Source organism: Phalacrocorax carbo, chromosome 18 (assembly GCF_963921805.1).
Source record: "Phalacrocorax carbo chromosome 18, bPhaCar2.1, whole genome shotgun sequence".
NCBI lineage: Eukaryota > Metazoa > Chordata > Aves > Suliformes > Phalacrocoracidae > Phalacrocorax > Phalacrocorax carbo.
In genome coordinates this window covers 4,500,849-4,518,578 of record NC_087530.1, presented here as the reverse complement: position 1 = coordinate 4,518,578, position 17,730 = coordinate 4,500,849, and the positions used below count along the sequence as shown (strand labels likewise).

Sequence of the window (17,730 nt, the reverse complement as noted above, 5' to 3'; positions counted from 1 at the left end):
TCGGTGATGCCCCGGTGGCAGGGCTGCATCCCGAGGAAGATGGGGGACATTCCTCCGGGCTCGGGGGCACTGGGGGTACCAGCCTGGGGAAGGGGGACTGCAGGGTCAGGGGTACCCACGGCCATCCGTGGGGTCTCTGCCCACGTCCCCGCAGGGCTCCGGGAGAGCAGCTGAGCCTGGCTCTTCCCACGAGAGGGCATCCTCGGCCCTCGCTCCGCGCCCCGGAGCCGCGGCCCACGCCGGGGTGCAGGGATGCAGCACCCACGCAGGACAGCACCTCCAGCGGGGGGGCCGTGGGATGGGTGGGCGATGGGGTGGGGAACAGGGTGCCCGCATGAAACGAGCAGGGGTTTTTTTCAGACCTTATCCCAGCCGAAGAGGCTGAACGGGAGCTTTAAGATAAAAAAAATCAAATCTCATCCCATACGGACTGGAGCCTAAGTGGCTTGTTCAAGGTCATCGCGGGGGTTTGTGGTGGAGCTGGGAATTAAATGCATATGTCTCAAGATCCAGCCTTGTGCTTTTATCACCAGGGAAACAGCATAAACCTCACTGGCGAGAAATGAATGAAATATTTTTATTCGTATTTTTTTTTCTCTTTAGATAAAAAAAATAATGCAAAAGACCTTTTCCATGCAAAACAACAGCTTTTGATGACATTTATCAGATGTTTGTCAGAAAACAAGTCAAAACTCTACTAAAAATATTATCTGAGGCACCTTCCCAGCAGAAGCACCTTGGGGCTGGTACAAAATATTTTCAGATTCTGAAGATTCAAAATAAAAGGAAATCAGAAAACAAATCTTGTGAAATGACAAAACCGGCAACACTAACCAATTCCCCTTCTCTCCCCTTAACATGTTCCTTATGATTTTCAAGGGAGCAAGAAACATTTCCCTGGCAGCTGGAGTTATTTTCGCTACCGGTTATTTAGCTGCCTGGATGAGTGCTGCGCTGAGCTCTTGCAGCAAAACCTCCGTGGCATCAGCCCGCGCCAGCACAAATTCCCATTTATCGGCCGAGGCTGGGGACGGGCTCCCAGCGGAAGGGACAGAGCTGGTGGCCGGGGCTCCCGTTGAGGCGTGGGCCACCGCACCGTCCAGCAGCACCTCGGGGAGAAGCGAGGGGCGAGGCGCTGCCGTGGTCCCCTCCGCCGCCCACATGCCTCCAACTGGTGATGCTGCTGGCCCCGCTCTGCCCCCCTTGCCCGGCTTGAGTCATCCATCTTTCGCTGTGTAAGAGGCCTGTTGCAATTAAGTAGGCTGAAGTGCTCCTGAACTCTTTAACCTTTGCCCCAGGATTGCTCCTTTTGCCCCGGGGCTGTGGATCAGCTCCATTGCACTCTCCAAACAGCGTCTGCTACTTAGCTGACATTTCTTTCTCCTGCTGGATCCTATTAGCACCCTGAGGTTGAAAATGCTACTTTGGAGTGTTGTAAGGAATGTGATTTATATTGGAAAGTAGCGGCAATCTATCTTTCCCTATACACACACTACACATGAGGCTGGAGAGCTAAATCCACATCGCCTGAACAAACAGCAACTGGGATAATTGTTGAGGAGGCTTCAGACACCTAGCAGGGAGAGGGGACTCGGTGGGGCGGCACCAGCGGGGCAGGCGCTGGGGCCAGGGGATGCTGAGCTCGGGGCAGGCAGCCGACAGCGGGGCTGCCCAGGAAACCTGCTCCCCGCTGGGATCCCATCCCCGCACCAGTGCTTACTGGTGCTGGACACCGCTGGTCTCCAGACAGTGCTGAAGGCTTGGTTGGGAGCTGCCTGGGCTGTTTGCAAGGGCCCAGGTCGTAGGGTCCATCGGGTACTTCTTCACACTTTGTCTCACCTGTTGGTCTTGTGTCAAGGGAAGACCAAAGCTGAGCAGGATTTGCACTGGTTTGCCTGCGTGTGAGTCCGTATCATAGACAACGCAATATGCATGGGAGGCAGATGAAAATAAGAATTGAAGGTGCCTGAAGGAGGGCTGATTAGCCTTTATCAGATATGACACACCAACCACTGAGGCTCCTTGCTGGAATACTGGGTTAAAACCTCTGCAGTGTCAAATTTCATCCTCCTAAGCAAAGAGACACTTTCCATAGTGTTTGTGTGAATCTTCTGGATAAGCCCTGGAGACTGAAACCGTCTCAGCTTCATGTGGGCATTAAAAGTCCCACCCACGTGTTTAAAAAAAGCCCCAAACCCAGAAACGCAAAAGCTGACATTTACTCTAAAATGTCTTCTTCCTGCATCGCTGCATGGCATCCTGCGTGAGCGGCGCTGCCTCCCTCCTTGCCGGAGCTGGCTGCATTTTAGCAGTGCTGCGGGCATCCTCGTGGGCACGCACGCGGACGGCCCAGCTGAAAGCCGAGAGATTATTTTGCAAAAGTGTGCGCGCAAACACACACACGGACACCGTGCTTTCCGGGAGAAAAACCAACTACCAAAAAAACCCCAACCCTAAGCAGCCTCTATGTCAAAAGCCCTTTTATAAAAGCCTCAGTAGCTGAAGAATTGCCATTGTTTCAGTCTCCAGTGAGTGCTAGTCTTAAAATATTTCCAGCTCAGAGCAGGCTTTGACATTCTGCCCAGACCCAGGAGAGGGAACAAACATGAGTTCAGAAATGTTTCTACAAGGCACAGATCCTCCTTCTTTTTTGGAGAATCACGTTCAGCATCTTGCGTTCTGTGGCTGTGTCCCCCCAAAGTGGGAGAAACACCCCAAAACACCCCCAAAAGCAGGGAGGTGGGGACTTTTTTGGGGGGATCCCGGTAAGGCAGGGGCGGCTGTCACACCAAGGGGCCGGGCTTTGCTTTTCGTGCCGGTTACTCAGCCTTTCCTTCATGAACAGCAAACCCTTTTTTTCCCTGCAGAGCTCCGGCACCCCAGGCTGCCCTCGCCCAAACGCCGACGGCTGTGCAGACCTAACCCCCCACCCTGCCGGATGCCGGCGGTGGCCCAAAAGTGCTGGCTTTTTAGACCATGGCAGTCAAAGGAGGCGGAAAGTATGCGGTGATATCAATTCCCTTAGCCTTTTTTGTGTGTTCGTCAGTGATCCTGGGTGTGACAGAGTGTAAATTGGGGAGGAGGAAGCTCTCAGTGCTTCACGTCCTCCATCGCTGCCTGCGGGAAGGGCGTGCGAGGGGATGCCCGCGGCACACGCACCCACCGCAGCACTTGCCCCATGTGGTGGTGGGAGCTGGGGTGGGAGGACCTCGGGACAAGGCTGTGCCTGGGACCTGACTTGCTGGGGAGTCACAGCACAGCTCTTTGGCCGGCATTCATGTTTTCTCACCCTTTGCATAGTGTAAAATGAGGAGGACAGGAGCTGAGACGTACATCACTGCCTCAGCTGCCCTCCTGCACACCAAGGTCATCCCCACCTTCTTGCAAACAACATTTTGGCAGAGAAGTGCAGAAAACTCTCAGAGGTCTGCAGGCATTGGGAACGATCCGGCTGCCCCGGGGCCTGCTTGCAGCGCCGATGCTCAGGGCTGCCTCGGCAGCGCTGCTGAGAGGTTGCGTGCTCCGGAGAGCACGAGCTAACGCGCGCTTATCTCGGCTGCGAGCACGCCTCAGGTTGGATAACGGGCAGTGTTTACCCGGGAACAATGTGGGGTTAAAATTCAGTAAGTCCTTGTGCAACACTTTGTAGAGAGGCAGTGAGGACAAATAAACATCTCTCAAAATACAGTCCGTACTCAGGCTCGCTGTTTAATTCATTCTCCGGAAATGCGTGTCGTTTATAGCCATTCAGTGCAGGGGCTTGGAACAGCAGGGGTTTGATCCACTCCAAATTTCAGCCGAAATAATAGGATCCTCCTTCTTCTCATGTTTATTCCTAGGAGAGAACACAAGGTCAGATCTTCAGCTAGTGCAAAGTTTGCTCTAAACTACTGAATATTTTTTATTTAAGAAAGTTTCTTCTCTGCTTCCTTTCTTTTACCACGCCTCCCCCTCCCTCCAGCTCGCGAGCCCAGGAGGAGCCCAAGTTCCCAGAGGATTTGGGTTTCCTCCTTGAGTTATAAAGGCTTCTGGGGTGGGGGGGATTAAAGCTGGGTGGCCAATACCAGAGGCTCCCAAAGTTGAAGGTTAGGACGTCTCTTATCTGCTCCCCTCCCACGGAGAGACAAGCAGGGGAGCAACTGTGCGTGGGACGTGCAGCTCCCTCCGCCCCTGGGGCTGCCCCAGGGTCCACTGCAGAGAGATCCCCCTCCTCTGGGAGCTGGCTCAGCCCCATCCGTTTCACACAGCCGAGAGGGAGCGGTGCCAGCCGTATTGACAGAAAAACCATGAACTGGGTCATGTTGCCCATTCCCCCCCAGCGCAGAGCTCTCCTCGTGCACAGACAAACTGGGAGCGCGTTGCTCGGGGGGATTGACAGGGCACAGTGTCCGCACTGGTCCAGGAGCTGCACACATGCTGGCTTTGCTCAAAAAAGCCCAAAGCCTCAAAGAAATGCTCTTCTTCTCTAGGATGAGAGCCAAAGCTGCCCTCTGCCAAGGGCTGGGCATCAGGGTGGGGGTTGAATGGTGGGAGAAGGGGAACCCTTGTTCATTTTAATAACCTCATGGCAGTGCCGGAGCCAGGATTGTGCCTGACCTACATAGAGCCCAGAGCTCTCTGAACACAATCGATCCATTGGCAAGAGAGAAACGCAGCGCTGGGCGGAGGGCCTGCCCCGCTCTGCCCAACCGGCATCACCCCCCGGTCAGCCGGGAGCCGGCGGCACCGTGGCCGTGTCGCCGGTGTCTGACCGCCGGCACGAAGCCACACGGCAGCAGCTTGTCCTCCATCCTGGGCACCGTGTGTTTCCCGCAGCCCCAGCAGCCCTGCCCCACGCCCCCCACGCTTAGCCCCGGCACAGAGCAACCTGGACCTGTGGGCATGTATTTTGAGATGTTCTCCTACGGCAGACTTTTCATTTGTGTAACTGGCTTCTGGTAGGGAAAGGCGTTGGTTAGTGTGTGCCCCTGAGACACCTCTAAGTAATGCACGCAAGGTTTTGGCTGCTATTAAGTCAAAAGGTGTGCTCTTTGGCTCAGAAGCTAGATTCACATCTCCTTACGGAGCCTGCTAATGGATCGTCGGTGGATTCGAGTGTCCTTCCTCCCCGGCTCTCTGGTTCATCCAGCCTGGCAGCACACCCTTAAGCCTTTTCCTTCGGTTCTGTTGTTTTAGCATGTTATACCCTTGGGCCGCTCTCGCTGACCTCACAGGTTCTGCTGCAAAGGATGGATGGATATTTCTGTCATAATTGGCTCCTCTCTGTCCTTCAGCGGAGGCGGTTGGTAGGGTGGCAGGAATATAATGGCAAACAAGGGGAGGAAAGGGAAGACACGATGGTGTCAGGTGATTCTTTTCCCCCCCCCAAGTCCACAAATTCTCACTAATTAAGAGCTAGGGGGAATAAAAATACCACACAGTGGGCCTAACCCTGTAGTCTGCCTCTCCCCAGGCATGTGGACACAAATTTACTCGCCTGACGCTGGTGGCATTAGCCAGGGAGTGATGATCTGGGGGAGGATGGGTGAACACCCAGAGTGAGAGACCCCGGCACGGAGCAGCAGCGTGGAGGAGGATGGAGAGAGGTGGGTGACGGAGAAGAGGATGTGTCCTCGCAGTGGGTAAGCCTTTTGGGACAAAAGCCAGGTCTTCTGGGTGTCGGCATCGTGTCCCTCCCCTTGGGTTATATCTTCTCTTGTTAGTGCTACTTACGCGGGGCAGCAGACTTTATCTCTGACAGTAATTACAGAGCTCGTTAAACACAGAAAAACCAAACCCTGGTGCAGAATAAAGAAAAATAAGGCAAGTTAAAAGGTGGGCAGAGTCTGGCATTGCCTCTTCCTGGCAGCGTTGCTTTGCTCCCGGGCAAGTATTGTGCCAAGTTTCAGTTTTACACGGCAGAAATGAATCACAGCAAATTGCTGATGGAGCCTCTGCCGCCATCAAACACCAACTGCTTTGGTATAAAGGGAAAGCACTGCTGGCCCCCGCTCCTGCCGTCTGAGTGCAGGGCTGCTAATTAGTAAATAAGGGATAATCCGATCAATTAAGTGCTCAGCCTGGAGGCTGGAGAGGAGGGCACGCACCTCTGCCGGTGGGGCGGCGGGGAGGGATGGCTGTGCCGGATCGGCACGGGGCTTGGGGCAGCTCTGGGAGTGCTGGGGGCTGGTGGGGGTCTCTGCAACCGGATCCTCCATGAAACCCATGCAAGCGATGCCTCTCTCACTGAACAGCTCTCGGAGAACCTGTGGTTAATTGGGATGCAGTGAATTTGGACTGTGGGATGGATGCTCAGCATGCCCTGTGTCCCCCAAGGCACGCTGGGGTCTCCTCCGGTGGACAGGCATGATGCTGGGGGTGGTTACCATGAGGCAGAGAGGTTTTTATGCCCTGAGTTCATGGGCAGGCTCCGTCCCTCCTCTGGCCATCCCTCCAGGGATGGAGGGGCTGGAGCCTGTCCAGACAGTGCCCTGTCCTCACCCCTGAAGCGATCCCAGTGTCACCACAGCGGGTAAAGAGGCTGCCCGCACCGGTGGGGTCTGGCATGTCGTCGGGGAGCGAGGCAAAGGCAAGCTGCAGGAACCGCTGACTATTTCCAGACTTGCAAATTCAACCTCAGGAGAGCAGCAAAAGGAAATTAAATGCTCACTCGATGATGGCAAGTAGGGCTCTCCTGGGGCTTTGCAGCTGCTGGGGCGGCTCACCTGCGGAGCCCAGGCCAGGGGGACCCGGCTGTGGGTCCTGCTTCTGCTGCCGTCCCTGTGCCAGCCCCCCCACGGCAGGCCTGAGCCCCCCCAGCTCAGCCCTGCCCTGGCACATCCCTCATACACAGGCTTTTCTGAGCATCCCGTGCTGCTTCCCCTCAGCCGGCTTTGGCACTATTAAAATGTTTTCCACCAGCACCGATTTCAATTACATGTTTTTAAAAAGTCATTAAAGAGAATTCCCCATGAAATTATTTTGATTTCCCGCCTCTCCTCCCTGCTTCCCCACCCCTCTGTCTACTTGCAAACTAATGAGATTAATTGAAAACTGCAAACATCTTCCGAGGGCCTAAGGCAAATGCAATGTCAAACAAATGTAATTCTTCCCCAAACTATGCCGGATCACATCGACCCTCCCTCCTGCTCGCCTGCTCAGAGCATCCCTCTTGACGAGGGGCTGCATTTTGCAGTCTCAGAAGGTGCTCAGGTTTTGAAACCTTTGATGTTTTTTTCCCTCCTTTGAGGAAGGAAAAAGAAAGTGCCTGAGGAATGAGAGCTGCCAGATGCAATGATGTGAAATCTTACTTTTGGCTGGCAGGCGGGGGGGGGGTCCCTCTGGCGTGTGGTGTTAACTGGGGAAGTTGAAAGAGGGAAGCAGGGAGGAATATTAGGAAAGTTATTCTGCTCTCAGCCCTGCAGGTAGGAAAAGAAAAATAAAATCCCCCAAACCCAATAACCTGCAAACCAAACCCAACAATAGCCCTATTCACCTCCCGGGCTTTCATCCACTCCCAGTGTTTGATTCCTCCCATCCTGGCGCTGGGTTAATCAATAGAACAAATCTCCAGCGTCGCACCTCTCCCGGCCCCCACGGGCTCCTCCAGGATTGATTAAAGCAACAGCCATTTGCGGGGCTGCACGCCTCGGAACACAGCACTCTTTTTCAGACTCCCTTGCTACTGCCCTCTCAGGATAAATAAAGGAGAGGGAACGATATGGGACATTTGTTACTTGGTGGAGCAACCGCTCAGTGTCACCTTCCCTCCGGCGCTGCTTTCAGTAGGGTAAAGGAAAATCTCAAATAAAGCCCCAAACCCTGACGAATTTCACGGGATCATACATTTATACATATATATATACACAGGGAGGGGTGAGGAAGGTGGCAGCAATAGTTTCAGAACTGGAGAAAACAGACTTATTTGCACGGAAACCCCCCCAAAGCCCAGTTTGTGCAAGCACACGGGCACAGAGGATGGGAGAGAGCGTTAAGGCTGCAGAATAGACTCGCTCTTTTTGCTGTGACGATTTTAGCCTCACTTCCAGCTGCCAGCCCCTCTCCTTGCAGAGCCGTGGATGGATTTTGGTGGGACTGCAGGGAAGATGCTGCGAGATGCCCATGGAGGGTCCGGTGAGTCACCCCCGTGTAAGAGCACGGAGTGCCCGGGGCCGGAGGGTGCACGGAGAGCAACCAGCATCGCACTGGCCCGGCGCTGGCATGGGCAGGGCCCCAGGGAGCCGTGGGATGACCTGCCCTGCTGCCGACGCAACAGCCAGGCCAAAAAAGACCGCAGCGGATCCAGTCCCCGGCACCCTCTGACAAGTTAAAAACCTTCAGTTTATTAAAGATACATTCCTACGCTAATAAAAGATGTGTTGTCTGGTGGTGGAGAGGCTGCAGGATGTTATGGTTGGAATGTTCCTTGGCTGTTGTGTAATTAAAAGCCCCACCAGCTGTGGATCTGCAAGAAGCTATTTTTTCCCCCCCAGACAGACAGACTTGATGTTTTCTGTGATCTCCATGATGTCACCAGCTCCCCTTTGATGTGTGCAACCAAGGAACCACCGAGGCTCACGACTCTGGGGGGATATTTGTCTGAGTATTGTTCATTAGATGACCCAGTAGGATGGAGGGAAGATTAATTACAGAAGGGAAGAGACCGATCCCTGCATCCATATTCATTAGCGCGTTAGGGCTCGGTGGCCATTGTGGTGAGCCAAAAGCAAAAATAATAATAGGACGAAGTCACTTCCCTGAAGATTTCAATAATGGGACAAAAAGATGGATTGTTTTCCCTATTTCATGTGGGGAGGATGGAGACGCAGAGCAATTAAAGGCCTGCCTTAACATAATAAAGTAGACTATTCCACAAGGGGTGTGCAGTGGAGTCAGACCCGGAGCAGATCCCTCCTGATCCCCCCTCGTGCTTTCACATTTGTATAGCACGACGAAACCACACATTTGCAGTGTTTTCCTTACGCAGGCCCTCCTTTTGGACTGGCTGGTGGCAAGTAACGTTACAGGGGTGGCCAGGGGTACTTAGAGCAGCGATGCTGAACGCTGCTGCAGGCGGCAATGATGTACCAGCCCTTGGGGTTTGTGGGGCATGAATGACCTGGGGTCTGAGCAAATGGCCTCAGGAATTCAGCCCTCCCCGTGCTGTGTCTTCTGGCTCCATAGCATGCAAACAAACCTCCTAAAATCACTGGAAAACGCTTTGTTCCTATGCTTGTTCCGACTCCCTTGCTCCCATCACCGCGTTACATGCTGGAGACAAAAGGCTCTCCCATGGCGCAGCTCGGATGCTCCCTGTGGACTGCTGGCCCTTCTCTAGTGACCAGGATTTTCCAGAGACAGAAAAAGCTGGAGGCAAAAATCCTGCTGCCCGTTATAATAACAGAAAGAAACATATTTTATGCAAGCCCACAGATGTGTCCTCTGTGGGCTCTGGGGGTCCGTGGAGGACAGCTGGAGCCCATCCTTGTGCCCGGGCTCGAGAGAGTGCTACACTGGTGGCTTCTGAGCTGTTATTCTGGGTTAGATGAAAACCAGCCCCATTCCAGTGGAGAGGGCACAGCACAAGTCATAGGAACAGCATGTCCCCTCCGCTCACACCCCGGCCGCTTGCTGCGGCAAATACCGGTCCCAAGCCTCCGAGTGAACATTTCTGCAGGTATTTACCCTGCAAGCAGCCCAGAACCGGATTAAGATAAGGTGAGAGCTAGGACGATGTGGAAATGCCTGTCAGGCCTACAAACCTGCAGGGCAAATTAAGCAATCATGTTCCCAGGACATACATAAAAATAAGTAAAAAACACTATTAATCCATAGCAACAAAAGGAGATAGCATGGCAACAGCAGCAACTGCTGCAAAACAAAACAGTAACAAGAAGAGAGGAGGGAAGAGGGAAAATAAAGCCCTGCTCTGTCCTTCAGGGGTTTTTAAGGTAAAGTGGGGTGCTGCATCGCAGGTCGGTGGGAGTCAGTACATGGACTGGGTGCTGATGCGAGGGGCCGGCTGTGCGGTCCTGCGTCGACCTGTGCACAGCTCTGCTCGCTGCTGGGGTCCTGGAGGATCCTGGGGTGCCTGGTTTGGCCTCTGGAGCCGGGAAGGGGCTGCAGTGAGGCAGTGGCCGTGGCACGGGGCGGTGGTGATGGCATTTCCCAGGCTGTCCTTAGGGCAGGTCTGACTGCTGTGGGTCTCTGGGGGTACCTGAATCTGTGCTTGGCTGACAGGTCCCAGCTCCTGATGATCGCCAGCCGAGCAGGGCTGGGAGCTGAGGATACCAAGCCCATCGCAGGTTTTTTTTCCTCTCTAATCGCTACTGAGAAAATTAAAGCAGAAAATGGCCAGCACAGGAGGCACAATTCTCAATAGCAGCTCACAGTCGCTTCACAAACATGAGCTGCTCATGGCTGTTGGCACCACATAGGAGAAAGAGCCTTTTACCCCTTAGGACTGATGTGCTGTGGACTTGCTGGATTAAATAACTAAGCCCAGGAGTGGAGCTGCTCCTCAGAGGCAGCCCTGCTCTGCTCCCACCCTCCACAATGATGCTTTCGGCTCCGGTGAGGGCCAGCCCCCCCCAGAAACAAAATTGGGATAAACTCAGCATCAAAACAAGGCTTAAACCCTGTTTTGAACCCAGGTAATGCTGTGCTGCGGGTGCGTAGGAAAAACATGATGGAAATAAGCCCTAATGGATGTTAATTTGAAGTGGCAAGTTTGTGAGTCAGGCGGGGGGGTGCAGGGGAGGAGTGGGCAGGGAGGAGAAGCGCTGCTGCTTCTGCTGCGCGCTGAAAGGCGTTACGGATGCTTTTGGCATGGCAGGCCAGGCCGGGAGCACCGCGGCGACGTTAGGTGGCCTTGGGGTTTGGAAGGGGAAAGGGAGCTGCGTGGAGAGTAGAGAGGGGATTGCATAAAGCTGAGTTACAGGCAGTTTGGCTTTGTCGGAACCCATGTTCAATGGATCGTTGTTAAAAGGAGGAGATTTTCCATGCTGTGAGAGCCAAAGCAAATACAGTGAAACTTAATTAAATGCTTGCCTGCTAAAATAATAATTTCCTTACGAATTGAGGAAGGTAAAATACAATGAGAGATGGGCCTGATAAAGGAACAATGATCCTCCAGAGTGCCAGGCAGAAGTGCGCAGGTAAAGAGCACGATAAAGCAGGTTTTTTGGTGGGGAAGGTTCTCCAGTTTTTCCCTCATACAAGGCCATGCGTAGGATGCCTGTCACAGCTGTGCTGGCTGCCGAAGCCCTCATATATTGCCAGTCTCCATCACAAAACATGAATGTACACTCCAGTGCTGCTTTACACAGCTCAGGGAACGGTATTTATTGCCTGAATTACTGGCAGTGAGTGGAAATACTAATGCTTGTCTAGAGGAAAGAGAAGGAAAGGGGAAAAAAAAAATCTGTGAATAACTGCAATTTTAATTCTGCTTTTGCTTGCTGGGGCTGGGGAGACGGGAGGCACCTCATCTTCTGGGCCTGGGGCCACTTCTGCACTCGGAGAACTTGTTCAGTGGGGCTCTGGACAGAAAAAAGTCAGCTGGAAGAAAGCCCTTCCAAATAAGAAGTGAATGGTAACATCATCATCATCATCTGACGAACCCGGGAGAATCGTTTCAAGAGGCAAAGCTGGGGTAAAAAAAAAAAAAAAAGAAAAAAGAAAAGAGGTCTTGAACCGTGCACCTGCAGGACCGGCTGCTGCAGGACCGGCTGCTGCAGGACCGGCTGCCCGTGAGCGTGCGGAGCGTGCCTTGCACGCGCGTGTGCACCCCTGCCGCGCAGCCGGGGTGCCTGCTCCCAGGGCTGCAAAAATCCCAGACTTAGAGGCCAGGCAGAGATTTCTTTTGAAAGCCTCTCTTTAAATGTTATTTCCACTTAGAAAGAAAAAAAAAAATTAGGATGGATAGATGGCTTTCACCTTTCCAAGGCTCCTCCCCAGCAGCACCCCGCTGGTAGGACCGTTCCCGGACCACCCCCCCCCGCTGCCGCTCCTCCGAGCCCTGGGGTGTCAGCATCTCTTCACACCCCAGAAAGCGAGGCTGTCCCGCGCTCCTCGAGCTGCGGCAGGCATCAGGGCACCAATGCAACATTGCAGAAGGGGGAGAATCAGAAGCAGTTTGGAGCTTTTCTCTTTTTTCAGCGCTTGGCTTTGCCTAGGCACCGCCGGCTCCAGCCAGCGCATTTGACTTGTTGGGTTTGACTCGGGTTCAATACTTTTATTATGAGGCCCCAAACCATGGGGGAAGGGTTAGGCTAAGCCCTGTTTTCCCATTATTTTAATAAATATGATAATTTTAAAAAAGTCTAGTTTTCTAGCCTCCTCCAAATGCAGTTATTCTTTTCCTTTCTCTCAAAAAACCCCCCAGAAACCAAAAGACTGAATTTGGACACTACATTATTTGGCATTGACTGTTTTAGATATGTTGAACATTACTTCATGGCTGAAATTACAGAAATAAACCCACTAATAAAATAGAAACTAATAACTTTTACCCTCTTTGTCTTTCTAGGGGAGTCAGGAGTGGCTTAGCCTGTACAATAATTATACTGTATGCATGGCAAAAAAAGTTCCTGACTCCTGCCATTCCCAGCCCTTCCCCACCAAAGGAAAAAAAAAAAGTTAGCAATAAATTTAAAAGAGTTTTATTTACCTTGAACTACTCAGCCAAGAATGCACATTATTTAGGGACGGGAATAAAAAGCCATTCACTCTAGTTCAATTGGCCATTTAGTTCAATTTGTGTGTGTTACTGCAGGTAATTACTATGGTAATAATGTACTGTAATCTGCGCTGATTTGGAACTTGTCCTGTTTCTGTATTAATAATAAGTGCCATATATGCACTAATTACCGGTTTGTTACCATGGTTATTTGCGTAGATGCCATGTTAATGATACCCTGGAAACATAAAGCAATCACATTTTTGAATTAAATCTTTGTGGTCTCTTTAGTGCTAAAAGCCCAATTCACATAAAATAATGATGAAGAAAATGAGATCATCGTCGCTGACTTGCCAGCAAGCTGATTAGCTGCACTGCATAAATATACGATTTTACCATACTGAAAAATTAGAGCCTCCAAAACATTTTCCATGGTTGCTAAGTAACTTCCCAAAGATTACATCACTTACAGGAATACGCGGTGCCAAATCTGTCATGCACACGTATTTATAGAGCATACAGTGCGGGGAATGTACGCTCGGAGGAGAGGGCTCCGGTGCTGCCATAGGTGTAAGCGGCTGGCTCCCAGCCAGAGGAGAGGGGTAAATAAACAGGCATCCCTCCCCTTTCCCGACAAACTCACACACGCACCCCTCTCTCCATGGAAGGAGCCAGGAGGCAAGCCAGACACATCTATTTTTTAGGATTATTTAAAGCCAGAAGGGACCTCTGTTATCCCTCCTCTACAATAATTTCACGCTGCGAGTCCCGAGCTGGCTTGTATCTCTTCCCCCCACCCCTCCTTTAAACTGAACCGAGCAGTACATTTTTGGGGATGATCTGTTGGAAATGTGTACTGGAAGGGCCAGGGCTGGCTACCGCTGCCTGGCGGTGCGAGCGAGCCCTGCCGTGTGTCGCCCCGCGCTGGGTGCACGCTCGCGCAGGGCGGGCGTCTCGAGGTTCTGCCGCGGGATGATGAGCAGCGTTTGCCCCTGCGGAGCTTCTCCCTGCCGCCTGCCTTCCAGCTTGTTCTGCAAACAACCTGCTATTCCCACAGAGCAGCTACCTTGCTGGCCATACTGGATCTACATTACAATTAAAAATAGTTTATTGGCAACAAAACCGTTCCCTTTTCCTTGATCGCACGGTAAACAATGGGTCCTTCCTACCCTAAAATGAATGGCAATTCTTTAACCAGATGACACTGGTGCTGGCGATGGGGAAAGCTGGAACAGTGAAGCTGTGTGTCCCTGCAGACAACAATGAAAAAGGCAGAGAAACCTAGAGGTCTCAACCCTATAGTCTGATCCCTACTGCTGTGGGTGAAGCCCCAGGGATCTGGAGCCTTTGCAGGGCCATCGGGAGCAGCAACACCCAGAGGCTGCAGGAGGCAGCGGAGTTTGGGCACCCCAGGTCAGCCGAAGGACGGAGTTGGGGCTCTCCTCTCTCAATGGCAGGGTTTGTCCAGGCGATGAACAAGGAGGTGGGAAAGAGCATCCTGGTGAGTCTGTTCAAGAGGAACTCGTGTCCTGGACCGTGTATATCTGTGTGGCTCCCCGGGAGGACCAACAGCCGCTGCAATACGGCCAAAAGCCCCGGGAAAAATCACGACGTCAATTTGCTGAGTGAAATGCAGGGCCTCTAACCCTGCATCATGGAGGGGCTGGCTGAGGCCCCCGCTGGGAGATGCCCTGGGCTTTCACCCAGTGAGATGCTTCTGGACCACGGCCGCGGGGGAAGCAGTTTCTCTCCGTTATCCTCTCCCACTTTGGCCCAAGGCCATCGCAGCATTTCCCTCCCTGCTCTTGCAGAACCCGGTCCCGAGCAGTGGATGCCATGTCGTTTGAAAAGCTACTTAGTGCTTTTTATTATCTGGTCATTATTTTTCCACTGAAGCCTGAGATAAGCAAAGCATAAATCAAACCAGAACAGGAGCCACTTGGCGCAGGTAAAGGATGGAAAAGATTTTAATCAGTGAATCTGGGCAAGAAAAGCCAAAAGAGGGAGAGGGAGGGAAGAAAGGGGGGTGAGAAACAAAGAAAGGGAGAGAAACACCACTTGTTGTTTGTGGGATGAAGACAAATGTTTCCAAAGCCACATTTTCCACATGACTCCCAGTAAAAGCTCTTGGTTTGATTATTAATCACAGGGCAGCCTCCATCCATCACTCCATCCCTCCATGCCTCCGGAGCTGTTTGATGTGCTACCCTCCGCTCTCCCATCCCGCATCCCCCCCATCGGGCAGCTCTGACAAGGGAAAGCCCAGGAATTTATTCCGATAAAGAAAATGCAATCAAATAAATAGAGGAGGAAATAAATAAGACTATCAGGAAAGCTTCTGCTGCGCTGGTTGGATCCCTGCCTCGCGAGGCTTCTGGAGAGCTGCTGACACTGGGAGCATCTTCTGAAATGGATGGACTTTGCCTCTTGCCTCATACATCTGTTTAATGACCTCTCCTTGCAGGCACTTGACATGTGATTTATGGGATATAAATTTTACCTCTTAGCTTCGGTGCTGCAATCGCTACGTTCTGCAAGGTGAGAGCACCTCACTCCGCAGGGACGCCGTGCCGGCTCCCTCGCCCTCCTGCTCGCTGAACTTTCTTCCTATGGCCCTTCCTTTAAAAAAAAAAAGAAACAAACCAAAAAAAGCCAACAACCAAAAAAACAACAGACATTTAAATATGTGTTTTTTCCTCTTTAAAAGAAAACAGCTGATTTCCTGCAAATAATAATTTAAAAAAAAAAATAAATAAATAAGTCCTTAATTCTTTTACTGGCATCTGTAGCCTCTAATTCATAAATTCATCAGGACTTTCCCAGGATGTCAGTTTTGGCAAATGAGCCCTGAGTTGCTTCATGCTAATGGAGCGGTGGGCTGCCTGACCTCAGGAAATAGAGAGGCCAAACATGAAAAAACAGAGCTGGGTTCAAGGCTGGGGCTGTGAACCCCAGATTTGAGGGTGAGGTCGGGAAAGGGTCAGGGAAGCATTGTGTGCGCGCGAGGGAGAAACGCTGGTTTCTATTTAAAACCTTTCATGCCGCTGCCAGAGACCTCTCGCCATTGTGTGCGGGAGCAGCCCGGCTATTGAGAAATGCGCCTTGAAGATCCTGACTGCAGGAATGGGGAAAGATTGGAAACAGTCACACTTACGTGTTACAAGCCAAGCCCTCCCCTACCTTGGGAAGAAAGGGAGGGCGAGATCTGCCTGGCTCTTTTCAGCGGCTAATGCAGATGGATTTGCTTTGGCATTTAAGGGTGATGGATGTGCCAGGTGCTATTCATTAGAAATGATTTGTTGGGGCCAGCGTAGCTCGCCTGCCCATTAGGACGCATTTACTTCGCAGGTTAGTAATGATGGGTGCGCTTAATAGTTTCTAAGTATCAGAGGGCATTAAAAAGCCCTGGAAGAGAAGGCTATCAATATTTACAGCTTCAATTTGTTGGGGGAGGAAACCAGTGCGTGTGCCTGGAAGGGGTGTCCGCCCAGAGTCCCTGCTCGCCGGCGGTGGGTGTTGGCATGGGGGAGGCTGGAGCGGAGCAAAGGGGAACGGCTGGAAATCTGGTTGTGCTTTATCCTTAACGCATCCAAACGATGTGGCAGCAGCAGCTTGTTCGGCTCCGGCGGGGGGAAACCGAGGCCCATCACCGAATGCTGGTGCACGACAAAGGCAGAGCCCAGCAGCCCCGGGTCCAGCCCCTGGGGGTGGGGGTCCTGTTGGGGTTGCCTCTTCCCGAGCATCATGGACCATGATCAGGGGAGGCGGAAGGTCATTCACTGAGAGATGATTATGGCTATTACATCCCAATTCCCTTCCCCTGCCCTCCCCCAGGCCCAGGCTTCGCTCGGAGCAAGATCTTGTTAACAGCCCTCTGCCGACGGGCGGCCATTTACTTAAGTCCCAATTTTTCATTAAAATAGCACATATGGCTATGAAGCATCGCAAGGTCACAGGGCTGCATTGTCTCAGCTTAATATGATGCTATTAAGGCTGGACTATAATGTCCCAGATACAGCAAGTTCAGCAGCATAAGATCAAGCATTGGGCAAGACTGCAATTTCCTCCTGTCCTCCTGATATGATCTTATCAAAGCCTGACTGATCTCTACATACGAAATCGTGCTGGAAAGCATTAAATATCGTGAAAGGCTCCGCTTCCACGGGCCCACAGGGAGGTTGGGTTCACAGCCCGTCTCCCTTTGTGTCGCTGCCTCCCCTCTCCAGCAAGGACTGGGGCAGCATTGGCTGGGGTGATTCGATCAGCCGAGCTGAGAGATAGGTGTGAGTTCATCTTTTATCTTTGCCATTGCTTTTTTTTTTTTTTTTGAAGCCTGACCTCCATCAAAGCCCATGCGGTTCCGAGTCTAATTTTTTGCCCAGCTCAGCATCATGCTGCCCTCGTGGCCACCGTGCCTGGGACCCTCAGAACGGTGCCCATCATTGCCCTCTGCAACCCTCAGCAACCCTTTTATTTCCCCCTCAACTAAACTAGACAAGAGTCATTCTTTTCCTCCAGCCTTTATCTTCTGATCTGAGCTACGAGTGCCTGCACGCAGTCCCTTTATCTTACTGCGTAGTTGTACGGTCCCTAGCACGGCAGGGCCCTGCTCTTGGTGCTTGATGAAATGCAGGAAGGCTAGCTAACAATTATGGAACTGAGGCAGAGGTAGGAAAAGGCAGACTGGAAACTGTTGGCTTTATTAAGTCATGCAAAGGTACGACACTTATTGACTCATTGGCACTGATGTAGCGCGGCATACGTGTGCCCAGATGGGAGGTTTTCATAGCAAGAAGAAAGCATGTAAATAAAGGCAAGTTTGTGTGCACACCAGCCCTGCCGAGGAGGAAACGTCTCTCTCAATATCTCCATGAGAAGGGTTTGCAGAGCAAACAAACAGGTTATTTCATCTCCGTAGCACGGAGGCACAGCGAGCCCCCCCGCAGCCGCAGCGAGCGCGGCGAGCCTCTGCGGTGGGAGCGGGGGGACCAGCATGGAAGGAACAGGGTGGCTGCTCGCAGCAGGGGTGTAGGGTCCTGCAGCCGCGCCGGGTCGGTGCCTCCGCGTGGCCC

At 52.3% G+C, this 17,730-nt stretch overlaps 1 long non-coding RNA gene across 1 annotated transcript; it reads left to right on the top strand.

Annotated features, from left to right (window-relative positions):
* The first annotated feature begins 13,885 nt into the window (after positions 1-13,885).
* Positions 13,886-15,393, top strand: LOC135316195 (uncharacterized). Its single transcript, XR_010375632.1, has 2 exons — positions 13,886-14,606; positions 14,808-15,393. It is a non-coding gene; the product is annotated as an uncharacterized LOC135316195 (long non-coding RNA).
* Positions 15,394-17,730: the final 2,337 nt, after the last annotated feature.